The following is a 22,592-nucleotide window of genomic DNA, read 5'->3' on the forward strand; positions in this document are numbered from 1 at the left end:
TTTCGCACGCGACAGTCACAAATAAAATAACTTTCTGAAATCCTGTACGGACTGATTATAAGAAAATTCCTCTTCTGTCACAGCAATTTGCCTATATATATATATATATATATATGTATGTATATATATAAAACTTGCAGCGCAAGTGTGAAATTAGTTACACTCAAATGAGATTACACACGGAGCGCAACCCTGGGCTTCCCACACGTACATGTCAGGGTACAATCAAGCCAAACTATAACCTGCGTGCCATACAGTGTTTACATGCACACACAGTTACGGATCTGGGTCAGTTAGGTGCACAGAGGAGACGCCGAGTCCCACTGGATAGACGCTACACTTTTACAGAAACCCCCCCCAACCAACCAACCAACCCCACCACCATCGGCTTAATGAGCTCCAAACCTGCTTAGCAAGACCAACAAAACAATACAGGCATGGCCATACATACACACACACACACACACACACACAGACTCTCCGTCTCTGGTCCTGTCTAGTCTGACAGATCTCAGCCTTCCTGCCAGACAGAAGAAAAAAAAAAAAAGTCGAGAAAAAGTCGAGCAAAACCAAGTATACCTTGATCACTATAGCATGTCTGACATTCCTTTACTATTAAAAATGTAGTGGGTGTATATACAGAGTATAACTGAGGACCCACAGTTACCATGACCCCATAGTAAAACTATGTAATAAACACCGCTAACTTAAAGCACCACAGTTTAGTACTCATATACACTTTTAACATAACCATAGTTACGAATAAAATACCATAGTGTTTGTGTAAGGAGCCATCAATCTTTCTCTCTCTCTCCTTCGGTCTCTTTTTGCATTTCTAAAAGCGTGGCCGGTGAAATGGAAGAGGGCCAGGTTTGGACTTGTGTTGTCATGGTGCGTATCAGAGTGTTCCCGAGAAGTCAGAATCTGATCTATGTTCAGATTAGACAAGGTTCCTGCTGCCAAAGAGCTTGCGTAACATAACATCGGGGCTTTCACTCGTAAAGCCTGCATGACATGGGGATTTTGGTACAAGTTAAAGACGATGTATAGAATCTAAACCTCATAAAACACCGGCAGGTCCAGACATACTTTCCTTCTTCATGTAGCTACATGCCTTTTCTATTAGTTTCATCACCGTTATTGAATAGCGAATGATATGCTTTCAACTGAATCCATAACGAGCTTGAGACGTTGAAATTATGGAGAGCGTACACACGCATGAGCGTTTCATGCATATTAAAATATATATAGACAAAAAGATGGGCGACCTAAACATGCTCTTTTAGAGCCAAGCAAATCCAAGTATGGGCGTGGTCTTTTCCCTGATGACTCCACCCCCAAGCACGAAGCACGAGGGCTCACTTAATGGTTTGATGAGAGTGAAAATGATGCAAGTCGTCAATCCGATCTCAACCGGGAGATCTTAGAGTGACATGTTCAACACCACCGTCAAAACACCAATTCCGGAAAAATGGTGTTTGTTGCTCCGGTACAGTTCCAGAAACTTGTAGAATTGACCTCAAGGTGCGATAAAGCGGTTCTGAGAGCTTACAACACCTCACTAACACACCATGTTGGTTTTTCCTTTAATTTGTCACATGTATATATGAGAACTTGCTAGTATGCTACAAATATGCAATGGTTCCTCATGGATTCTTTGGATAGCAAAGAGGTTTTTTTTTATTTTAATTTTTTTTATGGTGATGGAGGATGTGAAGAACACTTACTCTTTTTCCAGAGCCACTTACAAAACTGCTTTATGAACAGCTCTTGCTATAATAAATAAGCCAAGTTCTAAGAACACCATTAAGCTAAAATGTTAGTGAAGGGTTTTTTTTCTTCACCCAAAGTAGGTTTAGTGCTTGCTTAAGTGTTTAGTGAATAAGTGGGTCCTCAGTCTTCGTTTGAAGACAGCCAGTGACCCAGTGATTCAGCGATTCAGACAGCCAGGCGGGTTTCTTAAGGGTTCTAGACCGGACCTTTTTCCTATATTTGTGTTTCCAGCGTACAATGTGTATCATAACATTTTGTAGTAATGTCAACCTGGGAAAAAGATTTCTGCAATGCACAGCATTTCACATACCAACTTCGCCCACGAAACACTAAGTCTTTTTCCATACACACACGGCGTTCGCTTCTCAGTTCTGGCACATATGCTGAAAGGACACTTCACAGACTGCAGGCTGGTGGAGAAGGAAGATAAACAAACCTAAGCGAGGCCTTCTAAGGCCAAAGAAGGATTCTGTGCCACTCAGAGAACAGACTGTTTTGGACAGCTCTGTGTTTTCCTTGTAAATCTCAGACATGTTGGTCCAACTGTTGTGTCCTGAACTGGCACGCTGAAGGAAGAAGAAGAGACTCTCACAGATGCTTGGGGGGGGGGGGGAATTGAGAAATTGAAAGTCTTGCTTTGAACATCATAATTTATGTATATTCTGTATGCTTCTATAATCAACTTAAAAAGCCCCTGCACTTCAACAAACCCAGAGTTGATAAATATGCTAATTAGAAACTCCTCATACTCTACAAACCCGCCCCCTTTCGAAAATCAGGACCTGAATTTGCATATCAGACTCTGGCATATTCTGGGATCCTCAACATTTTCCTAAAACAGAAGTAACGTTAAGTAATTTATTCCTTTTATACCACAGCAGTTTGCCAAATGATTATAAATTTTTCAAAGAATAACATTTCCTACTTTTTATCCATTTAGTGTTACTTTTACTGTTGTGGATCGGCCATGAAACAGTAAGTTCCAGTTATCACTAATTCATTAACAGCTACAAAACACCTTTGTTCCTTTACCAGCCTCTCTTTGTTCCATCATGAAGACAAAAAAACCCCCCACCAGCTTGTTTTGTTAACAAGACCCCATAACGTGCAAAGCTCTCCAAACGATCCCATGGAGAACAACCGCGCATCTTTACCTCTGACTGTTGCAAAGCACCGACACTGGAGACTCCTACCAAACACTTCCTCTCATAAAACTTCACCATATCAATGACGACACGCTCTTCTATTTCGTTTAGGTGAAGCGTCCTTCATGCGAGTCTGTGTGTTACTACAAAAACGCTAGCACGTTACGACAAGCACGTTAATATAAACTACCGTCAGAGCTGCTGTTATAGAATGTCAGAATTGAGCATTCAACAATGCTGTGGTGTGTAGTTTTGCAAAGCCAGCAATGAGAACACACAAATGACTAATCGGAGTTCGGCGTTACACGGCTGTCTGGAATCTCGAACAGGTCTAAACCCCTGCCGATAAAACCGAAACGCCGGGGTAGCGAAACGTGCCGAGTGCCGAGCTGCGTTTCTCACACTGCGTCTTGGTTTCCTCCTCTCCATCCTCTTTGTGGTGTTCACTGGCCACATCGCCGTCATAAACACCTCCGCTGATTTAATCTGGTGGGTGTTGCTGTTGGAGGACGCCAAAGCCACGCTTTTGTACCACGTCTGGGTTTTTACTGGTTTCACTCGTCTGATGTGATAGAGCAGTGTTCTGGTTCGGCGAGACAGAGAGTGCATCAGAGCAGAGGCACTTAATTATAGGCTCATTCATCACCTCTGGATTCGCTTGGCAACCTTCCCAACGCTCGCTTTCTCTTCTCCCATCATCCTTTCCTTCTCCCACATTGCTTTCATCGCTCCATCTGCGCCTCCCGCTCTTTTGGCTCGGTTTCTCCTGATCCTCCTAATGACTTTACTTGCTGTCTGTCACGCTCTTGCTATTCCTGTGTGGAACTCTTGCTTTTGTAACCGTTGCCTGACTCTGAATCATCGGATTAATATGAGAGGAGCTCTACCTAGATAACTTCGCTAAGTTTAGCTAGCCAGTAAGGTTGGAATTTTACATCCGAATAAAATTTGAGAACTCGACCTATATGTGTCAAATATACATGACAAAATCTAGATAGACAGTTAGCATCCATACGAATACAGTAAGTGCTCCAATAATCATTATCTAGCTAATACTTGTAGAGAAAACTGGATAGCTAAACTTAGCGAACTGGTTACCTAGATTTGACTAAATAGGAGTGCTACATCCATAAACAAGCTAACCTCAGTTACTAGCTTAAATATCGACAGAGAAAAACTGGCAATGTTATCTAGCTATACATGTTTGGCTAAAGAGGATTGCTACATTTATAAACAAGCTAAAATCAGTTACTAGCTAATGTTTACAGATAAAATTGGCTATATAAACTTAGCTGCGTTAACCAACCATCTTAAGTTGGCTAAATATGAATGCTAGATCCGTGAACCAGCTAACGTCAGTTACTAGCTAATATTTGCAGAGAAATGGACCTGATAAACTTAACAAAGTTAACTAGCTACCCATGTTTGGCTAAAGAGGAATGCTAGACCCATGAACACGCTGACATCAGTTACTAGCTAATGTTTTCAGAGAAAATTAGCTAGCTGAACTTTGGCTAAGCAAAGTAGTAGTAAGCTTGGTTTAGCTTAGCTTAATTTTCTCTGCAAACACTGGTTAGCTACTTTAGGTTACTATAGTGTGCTAAATTCAGTAAGCGAGAAAGGTGGCCAAGATATTTTTGTAACTAAATTTTACAACAAATTTTACAAGACATTTGGATTTATTAAGGAAATACCGGTCAAATTATTGGGGTAAATTATGAAGATTTAAATGTAAACGATATGAAATGTGATGTTCTTTGCAGAAACCAAGAAAAAGTCATTTTAATACGGTCACATCCTAAAAATTTCATGTCTATGGCTGTGCTTCTCTTTAATCTGATCTCAGCCCAGCCTTAATCCTGCTCGCTTCATCTATTTAATCAGACAGCACCTTTAGATCAGATCTCATGAGCTCAGACACAGGTTAGAGCAACACTGTAAACTGATTCACACCCACACACCTAGACACACATTCCCTCATGTTCAGGCCTGCAGGAAGGAGAATTAACACTCCGCGAGGGGTCTTTTGGTTAATCTGAACAGCATCAGGAGGGCTGTTACTCCCAAATCGTGCGTCACCCTTCCCTTCTCCCACGCCCTCTCCTTCTCGCTCTCTCAACACTTGGGGTGAATAAAGTGAAGCGGTTCAGATTAGGGCAGAGGATTGATGAATAAAATGGGAGAAGCCTGTGTAGTGTCATGGATGTATTATTGTTTTTTTTTTTTTTCATTCACTGCCTGAACATTTGGCGAGCGTTTTGTTGTAGATCTTCTGGTGCTTGAAGTTTAAATTGGGTAAGAATGTTATTTCTAGGTCAGTTTGGATTTTGAGCGCAGCGGCCAAAAGAAGCATAAAGAAAATGACTGATCGTAAAGCAGCCGTCGAAATGAAAACGTCAGATCCAAAAACCGAGATCTTAAATCTTCCTTTCTCCATCCGAGGCTGATATGGGACATGCCTTTGGGTTTGGCTCTCTCAAACTCGACAAATGACATACGACATTAGAATTAGCGCACGACCCCCAGGCCGCAAGCGGTTGCCTTTAGCGCTTATGTCAGAGCGCTGAGATGATCGACGATCGTCATCGACCTCAGCCGTCGACAAACACACGTGCTATACCCACTGATTAGATCCAATGCTCGCTGCCAAGGCTCTCGACCTGGCCCTGTATTTTCTCACAAGAAGGCTCCGAAAGAGAGCTGCACCGACCTCAAAAGTTTCCATGAGGCACTTACCACGCTAATGCAATGTACATAAACTTTGTATGTGCATACTGTGTGTGTGTGTGTGTGTGTGTGTGCTTTAACTTTCCCATCATTCTCGTCTGAAACATCAAGGACCAGAAGACCTGCAAAAAAAGCCAATTAACAAAGCAAACACGCCAAGGCACGGCACCTTTAAATTAACCCAATTAACTCACCTTTTAATTAACTCGACTAACTCGGCTTTTAATTAACGATCCACCGCACGCCACTGACCTCAAACTTCCTCAATTCAAGTACAATAAAACACTCGCAAGCATCTACAGCTCGTGAAAGAAGACTGGAAGAAAAAAAAAAAGAAGAAAAAAAAAAGAACCCCACATCTTTCCCACTCAGACACGCGAGACCTTCTGGCATCCGATGATGTCTGTGAAAAAGATGAAAAATATGTGCGAGGCTCAGACTGAACATGCTCTGTACAATCCAATTTAAAGATGCATTAGTCAAGAATAGTGGAGATTCCAGACAGATGGGTCACAGCGTTAACATTTTAGCCTGACCTGTGCTTTTGCTCACTCGGCCATTCACCTACTTGGTAGCGTTATAAACCTATAAACGTGTGAAATTTGGCTTAATCCGATTTGAAAGAATGGTCTAGAATGCCTTTGCTGTAGCGATTTTCCTTGTAATTAGCTCTCATGGGTTTTTCAGCTGACCCTCACTAACACTGTTCGCTAATTCAGCGCCTAATTCATCCACTTCAGCAGTAATATTTGTGGATTTACTGTGTTTATTTATATACATTTTTTTCAGATGCACATAGTGGTTTTTTTGGCTGCAGAAAAAGTATCCGGCTGCGCTTGGCGCTTGCCGCATTCCACCATGTTCTCCTTTGCAGACACACCGAGATGGGGGCAGAGTGAATGGGCGTGTCTTTAAAAAGACTGACAGGAGGGCTATGTAAATGCTGACAAGCAGTCACGTTTACAGGATATTTGTACTAATTAGAAATGGGTTTATAAATATTAAATTGACTATTCATTTTGTGAAAAATATCAAATTGAATTCGATGGTTAGATTTTTTTTTTTTTAATTAGATTTAATAAATCATGAATCTTTGCTACTGGAAAGACATAAGAACCAAGTCTAAACCTAAATGTGTGTGAGGGAGCGAACACATAGATTTAGGGTTAAAATTTTTCTCAATAATCCCCCCACCCTCTAAGACCGGCACCATCCTTTTGTGTTTCTCTCTATTTCTCTCTCTTATACAATGGACAGAGCACTTATATCTGACAGACTGAGGACTCGAAATGGCAGTTCCCAAGGCGAGGAGTGTCACGAGCCTGTCTGCGGAGTGTGTGAGTGTGTGTGAGTGTTTGTGTGCGAGGGAGTATAAGTGACAGGCCGGTTTGTTCCGTTCTCCTCTCATTTCTTAGCCTGGCTCTTAGGGAAGAGTGCAGGACAGGGAGAGTCCCGTCAAAGCCCAATGCAATCTGATACCTCAGACACCAGTTTCTATTAAAGCCAGGGCAATTTACTCCCAAAGCTCTTTTCTCAGAGCATAATCTTTCCGGGAAGCACTGAAGACAAAAACGGGATAAAAGTTAGCTGTAGATACTGGCAACTATTGAACGGCAATAATGATATGTTAAAGGTTATATTTGTAGTTTCTCTATTCACACAAGCTATAATTTTCTGTAATGGTGCATCAAAGTAGCACCTTTAAAGCTAATTCTTTCTAAAATGATATCTGATCGCACTTTCAGTTCAAATCTGAGTATTTGTAGCACTAAATAAATCAATAAAATGATACAGATACAAATAGTGGTACTGTATTAAAACAGTAGAATACATCGTTTTAGCCATTAGAAAAAGCATCGGGATTAGTAATAATGTAAAGCCCCAAACTGAGCAGAAGAAAAAAGCACCAAAAACAAGCATGGCCATAAACTTTACTTACTTCAAACAGTAACAAAACCATGTATATTCTATGAAATACCATACAATCTTTCACCAATGACCTTTCACCTACAGTTACAGTTAACATCTTCACCAACACTTTAGCTAGCTAGATAACTAAGCAAACATTGCTTCAACCGTTAAATAATGTAACACATAATCTTGTGATTGGAATGTTGTTTACCACTCCAACATTATATAAGAAAATGAAGTTATAGCTATCTACTTGAGCTGTAATATTTGTTTAGCATTGCTGCATCTGGCTTAGCAGGGTTTATAAATTTATCTACCTGCTAATTAGCTGAATTGGTAGCAGGCTTTTGGCTAGGAAAAAGCACAATTTCTCTTCTCTAGACACTCCAGTTAGAACTCTTTTCACATGCTAGCGTTTGAGAGTTTGTTTATTTATTCCTGTTTTTTTTATACAGTTGATGGTTGTTTATATTCCAATGTTAGCCATTTTTAGAACATTCAGGGAGAAGATCTAGTCCTGCTAGCATAAATATGCCGTGATCGTTGTGAAGTTATGACCTACCCCTTGCCTTTAGAGAAATATTTTATGTGCTACTGTGTGCATATGTGTGTGTGTGTGTGTTCGTTCAAACACCAATAAAAGATATAGCCATAGAGAGAAATGGCCCAGCATGTCACCGGATCCGTCACTGACCTGCACGCTGAGCATCAATTGGCTCCGGCAGAGCAAACAGGAAATAGAGAAAGCAGCGGGGGAGGAGGTGTATGTGTGTGTGTGTGTGTGCGTGCGCACATGCACGCGTGTTTGTGGGTGGGTGGTACACAGCAGGGAGGTGGACATGGTTTGGCCAGCATGCCAAAATGAAGGAAGTCAATGGACTAATCCTGCAACTGTGTGAAGTTTGCCTCAAAACTCTTACTTCATCGTTCTTGCTCTTCGGTCTTTCTGGTTCTCTACAATGCCACTTCATTCTTCTATCTTCTGTCCTCTAGCCATGATTTGTAGGTTCCTCTTATAGAATGGCAGTAAGTGTGGAGATAATGTGTGTCTGCAGATGCAGGGTGACTTTGATAGCTGTGTCACTGCCTGTCTGCGACAGCAAGATCCATGGAGGGTAGGCTATACACTGTCACAATCTGTCGTGCTAAATATGTCCAGCCTTCAGTCAGTCACTCACTCAAGGACATCACTCAAAGACAACAAGCCATCTATGACTGATAAATTGCCCCAGTACCGCATGAGGCAGGAACTCTATACAGGTTTGCTGCCACACACCTTGAAGGTGGCCAACAGCAAACAGACCCAGGTAGGAGGCAGGAACAAAAGCAGGTTGCCCACTGCTGGCAATCAGAGGTCGACCCCCTTGTAGTTTAACACCAGCCCTAATCGGACACACCTGGCACTTATATAAAACTTCTAGAGACCAGGATTAGCTGGATCAGGTGTGTTTAATTAGAACTGGAGCTAAGGAATACTGGGTGGGTGATCTCCCATGGTACAGTGGTTCTCAGTTACAGTCCTGCAGATGCCATGTGCATTTTGGTTCCTCGGGCTACTCAAATGTGCAATTATCAAGTTGGTTGCATAATGAATTCATTGTGCTGAAGCAAGGATATCTCTGCAGAGAGGGTGAAAGGCAGACTAGACGAGCAATGAATGATTTGGGCTGGTATACCAAAATGGCCAGGTAAACAGGTACTTAACTAGATTGTACAGGGTAGTGTTTGTCCTTGGAGTGGTACCCTCAAAGGTTATGACTTTGTACCATTACAACATGACAGAGGAACCTTTTCAGAAACCCAGGACATTAATAACTTTACAGATTGTTCCACTAGAGGAAGCCAGGGCCACAGTTCGAGGGACCTTGCTAGTCCCTGCTCCACAGTAGGTATTATTGGTGATCAGGAACTACTGGGGTGGAGCTTGACAAAACTGTGGTTGGTCACCGTGTGAAGCTTGAGTATAACCAACCAGTGATGTTCAGCTTGGGGAGGTCCACCCTAGTAGTTCCTGGCCACCAAAAAAAACTAGTTTCTAAACTTGTATTAATATTTAGAATTAGAGCTTGTAAAGATCAATCTCAACCTTCTCCACACTGTTTTTTTGTATTCTATCTGCATACTGGAATTGTAATGCCATCTGCATTACTTCTGTTTTTTCACTTAACAGTCTTGGTTGCTTCAGTTGGTTTACCAGGAACTTGTCCAGAAACTGGAGTTCTCATTCCAGATAGTTTATGAACTATTTCATGGTTTAAAAAAATTTTAAAAGGGCCTTTAGTTTCGAATCATGATGGATCGTTACCAGAATCTTGTCAGTAAAGCTAGTCTGCTAGTTGCTCGTTTGACACCCCCCCCCCCCCCCCCCCCCAGCAATACCATTCTGTCAATGAGACTCACTGACAATATATAGCACTGTATATCTAGAGACAATAAGCTCGTTCTGCCCTGTTGTAGTGAAGGCCACATCCAGCATTGGTGTTAAAAATAAAGAGAGGGAGGGGTAGGCATGCGGCACAGCTGAGAGTTCCTTTAAGATTTGTGTGTTGTCAGGCAGCCTAAATCACAACAGCTGAGATTGCAGGGTGCTGTCTACACGCTTCTTTAGCTTTTTTCCTTTTGTGCTCTCCCACTCTCGGCTGTCCGTCTTCTTACTCTTAGTCATGATCTAAAACTCTGTTGAGGCATAAATCCCCTAATCAGAAAACCAGGACGGATGGCAGAACACAAGAAAATAACTTCACGCAGGGCCATTTATCTTAGCAGTGCTGATGGTGTTCGAGACAGAAATGTCACTTTCCATAGCAAACACTCTTAAACTAGCCAAGTCAACAGAGTGTATATTGAAACTGGACGCAGGACAGAACTGGTCAGCATGAGCAAATAGTCAAGCACATACCCTAGAGGCAGCAAAGTCAGCAAAGCAGGCAATGGGAAACATTAAGAAAAGCATTACACTGGTCAGCAGGCTTCAGAGAAATCGACGTGTCAGCTACATGACACACTTTGCTTTTACACAGTTTGTGGAACTTACTTACCACTTCCTCTCCCCCAGCTTATCTTGATTTTCTAAACTGGATTTCAAAAGGCAGACACCACTGAGGAATCAAGGTTAAGTTCAGGGCAAGAGCTCTCACTTTTCCTTAATGGGAGAAACCTGCTCTGAAGAAATGGATAGGGCAAGTGGTGCTCAAACCAGAGAGGCAAGACAAGGAAGAAATTCCCTCATCACTTCTGGATGAATGGCAAATCTGGAAGTACCAAGGGCTGGACAGATTCCGAGATTCCCAAACCAGAGCAAGCCGAACTGAGGTGGCCTTAGTGGGTGTAAATGTAGAACTGAAGTCACCTCCCAATGCCTTCACCACAGCCATCAAACTACCCCCTCCTTGTACCTTCCCTCTAAGTGTTCCCCCATGACCAACCCCTTCTGGAGTACTACCCCTATGTTCTGTACCATCAGGGTCCTAGCCAATCACAGTGCAGCTGATCCGAGTGTCCACTTTGAAAGGAAAATGGAGGACCAGTGCAGTGGACTCCTGATTAAGTAAAGGAAGACCAGACAAGTGTCAGAGTGAGTCTGATATACCACAGAATACAAAAACATCTTACATAAATCAGTAAAATAAGGGACCTGCAAGTGGATGTCAAACAGAAAAGAGGAGAGAGAAAAAACCAAAAACGACCACCCTCTCTCCCTCCCTCTCAAAATAACTAATGAAACCCAATCCGTGCAAGCGCCACTGGGACCCAGTCATTCATCACAGCCATATGAACGCGCTTTCACTTCAGCTCCAGCTCACAGTACGACTCCTTTAACAGCCGTGCACTTACGCACCGGACCTCCTGATCAACGCACCACAGGAGCTGAGTCACAACGCAATAATCACCAGGCCCCATCATTTACCGGCACAACAACAATTCACCCTGAACGACATCGAAATGCAGGAAAAGCTCCCCATATTGGAAACATGTTCCAGGGGGTACCTCTCCTGTTTAATGATATTTGCCCCGAACCAGCCTTGCAGCATTATCGGAGGCTAAACACTACTAAATCTACACGTAATGGCAAAATAAATATCCAACAATGCCAAGCAAGGTCTTTAAGGCTCTTCTTCTTCTTCTCCTTATTATTATTATTATTATTATTTCACTTTTAGTTGCAATTTTTAGAACCAGAAATACAGTTGTGCTCATAAGTTTACATACCCCTTACAGAATCTGCAAAATGGTTTAGTATTGCCCTGAATAAGCCATTTCACATAAGAGCTGTTTACATATAGTCCACAAGACACAACAATAACTGAATTTACACAAATGAACCAGTTCGAAAGTTTACGCACGCGTGAGTATTAATACTGTGTACTCGCTTATACCACAGCAATGTATCAACAATTACAAGTTTTCTTTACCAAGAACACCACTTCATACCTTTAACCCATTCATAGTGAAAACTATATGAAACTTGTCCACGACCAAAAACTTACGTTGCGACACTGGAGACTCCTTACAAAATGTTAAATAAACATTGACCAAAACTAAACCACACTTGCTCGATTTGATAATAATCTGACATATTAGAAATGAACACTATACGAGTAAACATCTGCTCATCCACTTCAAATGGAATAATTGGCGTAAATTTGACGATGCTGTATATCGCGACAGCATAAGCACACCTTTTGATAACGTATTCATTCTAAGTGCACCCGTTTTTGCGCCGATAGTTAGGAAAATCCAAAGCATACTTCTGCCACACCTACATGCGGCAAAGCCACGATCTTGTTTTTGCGTTTGCATTATTGACAGGAAAATAGGTCTCAGTGTCTTATTATAATTGTGCGGACATCTAAATTTGAGAAGCCTGCCAGTGTAACCACGGAAAAGGTCAGCCCTGTCTGAGCACGCTCATAGTAGCTGATTATTCCCGAAACTCCCGAGTATGCCGATTGTGAGTATGAGCCCATATGAGACTAATAAGTGACAATGGCCTTATTTAGGTGGTTAAGAAATATAGGCAGGAGACTGTTTTGTGCCAAATGCAGTAAAAATTCTTCAGCTGCGTGCATGGCTGTGTACATGGTTATGTGTGGGCTGGATACCAGGCAACCTGCCTCAAACACCTACACAAACTCTCTCAATGGGTTTTCAGAGGACGGCGGGTCATATATATATATATATATATATATATATATATATGGAATTGCCAACGTTGGACGCATATTGTGTCATGAATCATTTCGATACTTCACTCAAAGATGATTCTATGGCTCATTATGATTCGCTCATTTCAGAGAGGCTAAGTGGTTCTTGCTATTGTCAATTTTGTCTAAAGTAAGCGATTTATCCTGGACAGGGTCACGGTGGATCACTGGGTGCAAGGCAGGAATACAGATTTAGAGTCAGAGTCAGTTTGGAGTTAGCAATTCACCAAAAGGCATGTTTTTGCGAGGAAACCAGAGAACCCTGAAGAAACCCATGTGTACACTTGAAGTAATCAGAGGTCAGGAGGAAACCAGGGACCCATGAGGTGTTGACGCTACCCGATGTACCATCGTGCCAACCCATGCTAGCGTCCATTTATGTTTGTTTTTCTGGTTTCTGGTTCACTAGCTTCAATTCATGTTAGTATGGTAGAGTAAATGAAACCGTTAATTCTGCAATATCATGTACTTCATTAGCTAAAGTAATAAAAGTATTCCATAACTCGAATCAGAGCGGATCTTTTGAACCCAAGCTTCAAGAAACCGATCTTCCCGCACGTCCGATGGCGTTAAACATAAGGGAGGACAAGAAAGAAGAGACGACGACGGAAGAGGAAAAAAAAGAAGCATTCTCTCCACTCCTCCCACATCCTTGCTATTTCATCCCTTCTTATGTCAGAGTTAATTGAAGTGATCCATCAATTCGACATCCCTTAGTGAGAGGGAAAGCAGGGACAGGAGAGAGAGAAAAGGGGTGTGGGGTATGCGGAGGGGATATCACTTAAATACTCCTAAAAGCTTCTTGACCCATCAATGTAATGAATTTACTTTGTCAAAGCAGAAGAATAATCTATCAACCACATAGGCTGTGATTGAGAGGGCGAGAAAGAGAAACCACTCCGCTTTCCCTTTTCTCCTCAGGGATCTGTGATGAGAGACCGCAACAGAGCAAGATAGGATCCATTTTTTTATTTAAAAAAAAAAAAAAAACGCAATCGAAACCGGACAATGAAATCGGACACGTGAAGCACGGCTAGGAAAAGTAATTCGCCAAGGGCCTTTTTGACATGTTAGACGTTGTGTTTTGTTATTAACCTGGTTCGAAATCCACGGATCAAAAGCAATTTTCCTGATCTCTTCTATGAAAAACGTGAGCGATACATTGAGACAGATGGAGGTAGTCAGGGACGCTCCAAAATCATATGCTCAGCTGTTAAAGTCATTTCTTTCCACCGGTGGTTTCAGAGTCGGGCTTCACGGACATCTTATACGCACAATCGAAGGCCTTGAGACGGTTCCCAAACCTGTCAGTAATAACACTGCTAGAAAGAAGACTCGGCTTCTTAAAAATTTCTGCTTCTTAAAAAAAATAAAATAAATAAATAAATAAAAAATTGCTCATAATCCCTTCCCTCGCTAAACAGAAGCCGAGTAGTGTGTGGTTTTGACTTGTGTGGGACATTATCTGTATTTATATCTGCTTTAGTGCTCCAAATATCCGTATCCGGATTTAAACACGTAGTGGGTGGATCCTAAAGTAGTTTTTTTTTCTTCTTCTAATTCTAATCTCAACCGAACGATTTCTAAATAAATAAATAAACAAACAAACAAACAAACAACCAGAGTAGTCTACCTCCTACTTGTATCTGTATTTGCATTTGTTAAGAACACAACACTGACAACGTATTCGTGTTCGGTTACATCTCATTTGCGATTGCAGCGTGTCAACCACCACGTGCTCACGCCTTCACCGCTGCTGCGGCGAATACGTAGCTCACGCAGGGTACAAGTCTCGATTCACAGCCTTTCAACAGGCCACGGTTTTCATTTTTCAGAGAAACAGAGTGTCTCAAACCACAACCTGAGATCAGGCCAAGAGAGAAAGACTACACACTGTACTATACACGTGCATGAATGCACACTTGTGCACACACCAGCAGCCACACACATGCACACATCTCTCACGGCTTGGCAGGACCCTGTCTAATGGTAAAGCCTACAGAATCCACTCTGTAATTTGCGGTGTGTGTGTGTGCACGCGTGTGTGTGTGAGGTGTGTGCCTGGTTTTTATTAGGGAGGAAGTTGCAACACTGAAGGCAAGCTGAACACGTTCTCAAACAGTTGAAGAAGTTCATGGTGCTGAAAGGTAATGGGGAAAGCAACACTCTTTCAAAAAAAATACTTCATCTAGCACCCTAAAGGTTCTTCGTTCTGTATTTCTGGGGGAAAACCCCTTAAAGGTTCTATGGGGAACTCTACAAAATATGGTTTCCCTATTAAAAAGGACCCAATAACCATCCAAGGTTACATTAATGCTAGTCTTCAGTGAAATGTAGCTAGGTGCGCCGCAAGCTAACTCGCCACGCAACACCACAGCGCTGTTGAATTCTTGATTCTGATTGGTCAGAAGGTATTGATTCATTTCAATCTCATTTTTCAAAATGAAATTTTCAGCCATGTTGGTTTTTTTTCCACTGTTTATATCCGTTACAACATAAGTGACAACAGGAACGTCCTTTACAGATGTTCCACAACTTTAAAACGTAATGGTAAACAGATGAAATGACAAAAAAAAAAAAGGATACAAATGCATTGTTCCTTAATAAATAAACAATTGTTAGCACCAGCAAGTTGCTATGGTAGAAGAAGGATGAATTACCGGATGGTGAACGCTATGCAGTGCCGGTTTGTATTGTTGATTGCTCATTGCCAAGATCGCAGACAGAGGAATAGGAGAAACTAGAAGGCCAAGAGAGAGAGACAAAGGAAAGAACAAACAGTCTAGAGATGGAAGGGAAATGCTTTTCAAATACGAAACCAATGTAAACACTCATTTGTCAAACGCTCCACATGATGTGACGACTTGTGGCTATGTTGATGACATTGGCGATGATGATGATGCTTCTGATCACGGCACGGGAAAATAAAGGGAAATGGGGGGAAAAAAAGAAAATTGGATGATAAAAAGGAGAACAAGGAAAAACATTACAAACCCACTTTCTGACAGATGTTTCCGATCTGTTTACCCTCGTGATGAAGATGCCACTCAGCGGAAAACTCCACGCTCTTTGCTCGTTACCAAAACACAGCCTTAATGGACTAATAAACACAACCATGGCTAGTACACTACGTATAGCACGTCACACTGGGAAAGATGATAGAAGCTTTAATATTTTATAACACGTCCAGAATTGGTTCAGTTACTTGGTTGTATGTTATCAATTCCCTTTCGGGTTTTTTTTTTATTTTTTAATTTTTTAAACCATCCAAACCTTCTAAACAGAATATCTCCTGGGGGTGCAGGGCTAATCCCATCTTCAATCTGCCAATCATAGAGTCTTGATGAACCTCCTTCTAGGTCCCAGCAGGCCAATCAAACAACACAGAGATCAAGGCTCTCTCACTTGAGCTGCCAATCAGGCTAAAATGGATGTCAGGCTTAACCTATGGATGAAAAGCTTATTAGCGGAGTAGGACTAGCTTTGCTTATAGAAGCGAAGTGGTGCTTTTTAAAAAAGATGGGGGGGAAAGAAAAAAAAAAGCCCCAAGAGGTCACGACCTGCTTTCTCAAGAAGCTTGGCGTCCTGTCCCGTTCTCTTTCTTTCTCTCTTGCTGTCCTCGTTCCGTGTTTCAAATTGGACGCAGCTTTCTCTTCATGTCTCTCAAAAAACGTTGCGGTTACTTTCGACTTCGTTGCTCATATGGATCAGGGATTTCTGGAGAAATTCATTTAGTGCTCAAATCCCTCCAGCTTAGTTTTAAAGTTAAAGCTCAAACTAAAGCCAAAAGGTCATAATGATGACTCGGAGAATCTTTCAGACATCTCTGTGTGAGAAATCCTGTCTGGACAGCAAAGTCCACAGTGCTGATTCACTACTGGAGAGGAACTGCACCCTAAATGATAACAGACGTCAGAAATTCTTGCCCTACTTCTGTGACACGTTACTGGAAAAGGACAAAAAACAAAACAAAACAAAAAAACCTTTTATACACAACCTCATTCTAAATGAACCAGAACAGTTACAGTGATCCCGCCTGTCCTCTGGTAAATATCGTCAAAAAGAGAACTGCTAGTTTGCAGGCTGGACGTGTTGCCTCAGCAGACGAGAAGAATTCTTCTCCTCTTGCTCAAGTGCTTTGTGGGTTTTCGGGGTGTAAACATACAACAACGCTCATTCCGCTCATCAGCTCTGAAGCCTCTCCAGGCCCAATGATGAGAAACACATGGTTCCATTACAAAACCTTTCAAGAGGCCAGAACAATGGAGGAGTCAATTAGATCTTGCCATAAAATGGAGCAGGATGGGGACGGTTCATTGGGATGGTCATCCTATTCAGCGAGTCTCACGCTGAGTCTTTCTAACCCACGTACACACCCAGCGCCTGCTCTGAGAGATCTCTCAGTGTGACACTGTGGCACAATCAATCAACCGTTATTGCCTTTTATTGACGGGACCAAGCCGAGCTCCGATAGTCCATACACGTATCGATTCCACCCATGCAGATGAGATCAGAAACCATAAATAGCTTTTCCTCCCTTGGGAGAACACAAGATTCAAGCTTATGAATAATTAATTTGGAGTATTAATATCACAAACTGTATATTAATGCGGGAAAGTGGAGCAGACGGATTCGAATAAAGGAGAATTTATATTAGTTGCAGGTCCAGCCAGGGGTGAAAAGCTGCGGACGATTCCAAGGTACAAAAGTAACCCTAGGAAATAAACTGTCCTGGATAATAAAAAGTGGTCAGGGGTGCACAACCCGGGGAATTAACCTTTCAGGAGGCCCAGACTTCCTATTGGCGCCACTGGTCCAGCAGACAAAATTCTGATTTAATTTAGGTGTAATAAATTCGGCTTGGATATTAACGGGCCAATTTCCACCATTTCTGTGAGAGCTATAATTACATTCATCAAGCTCCGTGTTACCAAACCTTGAAAATCTGATGATAATTTCAGACAAGTTCGGTTTGGTCCAAAAACTTCTAATGGTAGCAAATTACCCAGTGTGGTCCATGGACCATTTTTGCTCCATTTGTGCCATGTCTTTAAACAAAGGCATTCTTCAAGGGTTCTTTGGGTGTTTAATGGTTCTGTCTTTCTAAAGGACTGCAACTCAGTGAAAGACAAACCTTCTGTCCTGGGGTGTAAGGTTCTCCCTGAGGGACAAACCAAAGAACCCTCAAGGGTACTAGATTTAACCTTTTTTCTGAATTCTGAATGCACATGAAGCAGCGTTAGTCACATCCTTTATCATGGGTACAAGAAGGAGGAGGAAAAGACAAGGGAAAGGAAAAGAAAGAGCAGAGCCTAAGCAGAAAGGAAACACGGACATTAACTGCACTCCAGAGGACTGGCAAGTCTTTTTATGAAGTCTAACTGCTTGGAGGAAAGAAGCAATCCTCTCTCTGACAGCACCGCGTAAACTTCACGATGCCGGTGTCAGCGTGTCCAACAGCTCCGCGTCGCTGGATTTTATTCCTCCAGGAGACCAGAGGAAGGAAGGAATCCTCCTCCTTCCCTCCATCACTTGTTCTCCCCTCCATTTTCCCTGCTTCTGTTATTCTCTCTTCCAGTCTCCATGTCAGGAGACACATTAAGCGGCGGCCACAAGGGACTCCCTGGAATCCAATTCCACTCCAGCAGATGTCTGTCTATATATATATATATATATATATGTTGGGGAGACAGTGAGGAAAAGAGAATGAGCATACGACAGAGAGAGAGAGAGAGAGAGAGAGAGAGAGAGAGAGACACATCTGAGAAGAGAACAAAGCATCATCAGCTGTCTGGTCTGGAAAACAGACTTCAGTCCCTTTTGTTTTCCTGAAGCGTGTGCTGCATTTCGGCTCAGCACATCCCACGTGTCTCGCACGTGAACATGTGTGGATCGGCATGAATGAGCTTGGTTTAATAATTAAAATCATAAACAGCAGCAGGAAGAGGTAGAAAGAAGCCGTAACACAATCCCGGTCTCCTTTTCACAGCTTCTCCAGAACGACTCGTGTCCCGGACGCCGCCCCCACGCTCTTCCCGGTCCAGGCCAAACAACAGAAAAGCAATTAGCAGCTAATGCAGTCACGTCTTTATTAAAAGTCTATCCACTATTCTCTTTGTACTACTGCAGTATTTAGTAACTGGTCTGTCAAGGCGTTGCTCTTGGCTCAGAATTAGGGGATAGAATTATTAGCTTTGGCAGCAGGACACAGAATCCGCACAACCTTCTCTCTTTAAAGGAGGGGGAACTTTTAAAGCATGAAAAGTTCTGACGATCCAGTCAAAGTATCATGATTTCAGATAATAATCAGATCATTTTTCCAAGGAAATTCAGCCCAGAAAATTAACTTGTGGAACTTGAGTCTGGGATTCAGTTCCTGGTGCATTTCCACTGTAGTGCCTCTGTTGCCAAAACATCAAACCAGAGCTCAAGAAACGATACGTGACGGGTAGAACACCGGATTTGAAATGTCGAAACCCAAAACGCTACATTAAAAAAAATGGAGCTGGTTCAGAAAGCTATGTTTTCCCTGCTTGCTAATTAAACCTGGTTTTTGTTATTCCCTTCCAAACAGGTTTGGAAAGTCAGAAATACACTTCAAAGGAGAAGAAGCTGAGCAGTTTGGAAAAGTCGCTCAGACCCGTAGAGCCGTTCCAGCTCCGCAGCGATTCGCCAGTAGTGATATTTGAAGGAATCTCTTGCACTATTACTATGACTACTTCCCGTTTCACCCATTATTGCTACTTCCTGTTTCACTTAATACTAATTCCTGTCCACCTTATTTGATGGACAGTGAGTAAGTAACTAAGAAAGAACTGCCTACTGATCTGAAAAGCCAAGAAACGTTCCAGGATTTTATTAGTCGAAACCCAAAGCAGATTTTAGGTTTACATGGCAAAAAAGGAAGAATTTTTATAGCCTTGTATTTCCTGTGAACTGCAATCGAACACAACTTCCTCTTCCTCTTTCCCAAGCCCCTGTTTTGAAATTCCTTTTATGGGGGGAAAAAAAAAAAGAGGCAGAGCTAAGAAAGTTTGCTTTGGCTGATGAGAAGCCAATTTCTTCTAAAACAAAGAATCCTATCAAGATCCACTGTATGGCACGATTTCAAATCACAGATTAATAAAAATGGTATCTCTGGAATCCAAGTTGCTCCTAGAAATGGCCAAGGACCTCCGGAAGCAGGTTCAAGCACCAGGTTTGGCTCACGGTGACGGATGCTAACGAAGCCCATTAAAAGAACTATTAATTCTAATAGTCCGAAAGTCCAAATAAAGAACTATTAATTTGCTTGAAGTCAAACATCATTAAAAGTATGCAACCAAACATAAGAAAGAATTAAATCCTTTCTAACATGGTCTCATTTTCATTCATTCATTCATTCTTCAGTAAGTGTTTTACCCTGGTCAGGATCGTGGTGGATCTGGAGCCAATCCCAGGAACACTAGATGCGAGGTGGGAATACACCCAGGATGGGACTCCAGTCCATCAGAGGGCACCATGCACACACGCACACACATTCGGGGGGATTCAGTGTATTCAAACCATCCATCAGAATGTGTTCGGGAGGTAGGTGGAAAAGAGGAGAACTTTGAGGAAACCCATATGGGAAAACATGAGGAGATAGTACAGAAAGTAACCTGACCTCAAAGTCAAAATCAACAACACTGGAGCTGTTCAGCAGCAGCACTATCTGCTGTGGAAATTCAGAATAATCTGCAGAACACTCAAGTATTATGAAAAAGATACAAAGGCTACATTTAGGGTTACGAAATCCAAGCACATTTTTTTCCCTTTCATCCACGTTTGAATAAATTGCTCAAAGTCAGGTTCATTCCATCACTTTCTTCTACCTCTCCACTCTCGTCAGTTTATATATATTCCAGATGGCAGACAGTTCTGGGTCGGTTCCCGGACGATTTTAGCAAGATCAAGTGTGTTGTGTCCTGAAAGCATCTCAACTCTAAGCATTTAGGGATTCCTTAACATTTGGAATCTAGGCCAGAAATGTCCCGAATGCAACCAACCACATCTAATGTTTGTGCTGCATTTTAATCTCGGGCCGATTACAAGTTCTGGTCCGTATCATGTCTGAGATATGGTCTCATCAAGGGTGAGTTGTGGCTGTGTTCTGGAGACCAGATTCGGATGAGTTCATCGGCGTCATTCCATAGCGCTATGCGGGCAGATGGCAGCGATAAGTGTGGGTCGGCGCATCGGCCATTTGCTATCTGTCTACTCTTTTCTCCTTTTTTTCTAGCATCTCTCCTCTATTCTATTGTCCTCTTGTCTCCCCCTCTGGCCCGTCTTCAGAGAGTGATTAAGCGTGTGATTCAGGGTTAAAGGCCAGTTCAGAAAGTCTTGTGCTCTCAATGGATGCAAGTGCCTCTGTGTCACCTTTCCTTATATTCAATCCTGTCCGTGAATGTATCCGGAAGCTTCCATTAAAAAAAAAAAAAAAAAAAAAAGCCATTGGTTCCCTTATGGAAAAAAGAGCGATAGATTAAAAATCTCATCACCATCCAGGCCAGGGCTCCAGACCAAGAAAAAAAAAGGATTGAAACAAAAACAAAAAACAAGACATTTTATTATCCACCATATCACCATGCCTGTTTTATGTGTGCGTGAAGACATAGAAGCTGTTCTGCTCTCAGAAAAGCCATTAGGAAAAGAGATTGATTTCTAAATTTATCCAGGGAGAGGCAAGGAAACAATTTTCATATTTGAATTTCAAAACAGTATTTTCCACTTCCTGTTCATCGTGCCTTTCCTCCCCCACCATGCTTCTCCAGTTGCTGACCACAAATGATTTTTTTCATCAGCACCAGAACATCCAGAACTGACTGTAACCATAATATTATTCGTTTATTTATTTGTTAATATCTGCACTGAATGGGTCAATGATGAGGTTTTGTTTTCGCATACGTTTTAAATAATCTTTTATTTTTGCAAATTAAGCAAATAATACATGAACATTATACGACACCATTACTTTACTTCTGTCATTTCATAAAGGCGATTAGAGGAGGGGGGAAAGGGGGATGCATATAAGGTTCTAAGGGAAAATTAGATTTTTGTGCAAAATGGTCATTAGTATAACAATCTCCATTCCAATTAAAATTTAATGTCTTTTTTTTTTTTTTAAATGCTAAAAAACAAAAAACAAACAAACAAACAAAAAAAACACACCAAACTGTCTTAAGTAAGGTGTCAACCCACGACAAGCCACCACAACCCCTTCAATGCTCGTAGGGATGATTCAGAAAATAAAAGTTCTGGTTGCTGGTTTTATTTATTATTGTTTTTGTATTGTTTTATGTGATCAGAGACCAAGCAGGAAAGTAATACAAGCGTTAGCTTTAAAGCACTGAAAGAGCCTCAGACCCTCAGAGGAGGAACACACCGTGATCCCCTGGGTCACCAGAACAGATGAAGTCATTTGGAGAAGGGAAAGAGACTGCACTTTACATGGGTTCTGTCTAAAATGTGCAAACCAGATGTGCCTCCAAAGGAGGAGGCGTAGCCCGGGAGGGGGGGGCTGAGTCTGACAGAGAGAGAGACAGAGAGTGAAGAAAAAAAGATGTATGTAGAGGGAAGAAATATTTTACCTTATCGCTTCAGCAACTTAACGAACAAATCAACACGGCACATTTATTAACATCAACACATGATGAGCTGGTGTATCATCTGGGACGGTACTGAGAATTGAGCTATCAAATCAGCATTTAAAACTACACCTTTATATACACAACACATAAATAAAGAGACGACCTGGAGCGGAACTAATGAGAACTCCAAGGTCAAGGGTTATAAAGTAGGGTCAAAAGCCAGC

General features: G+C 41.9%; 1 protein-coding gene across 2 annotated transcripts in view; it reads right to left on the reverse strand.

Annotated features, from left to right (window-relative positions):
• prickle2b (prickle homolog 2b) overlaps positions 1–22,592 on the reverse strand; it is a 95,483-nt gene that overhangs the window by 44,555 nt on the left and 28,336 nt on the right. Inside the window, exon 1 of one of the 2 annotated variants that reach the window (XM_047149322.2) lies at positions 10,595–10,618. The exons of the other annotated variant lie outside the window; for it this stretch is intronic. The gene's annotated coding sequence lies outside the window, so the exon portion shown is untranslated. Of the gene's footprint in view, positions 1–10,594; positions 10,619–22,592 lie in introns of those variants that run through there. 2 annotated transcript variants of the gene reach the window in all.

Source organism: Ictalurus punctatus, chromosome 21 (assembly GCF_001660625.3).
Source record: "Ictalurus punctatus breed USDA103 chromosome 21, Coco_2.0, whole genome shotgun sequence".
NCBI lineage: Eukaryota > Metazoa > Chordata > Actinopteri > Siluriformes > Ictaluridae > Ictalurus > Ictalurus punctatus.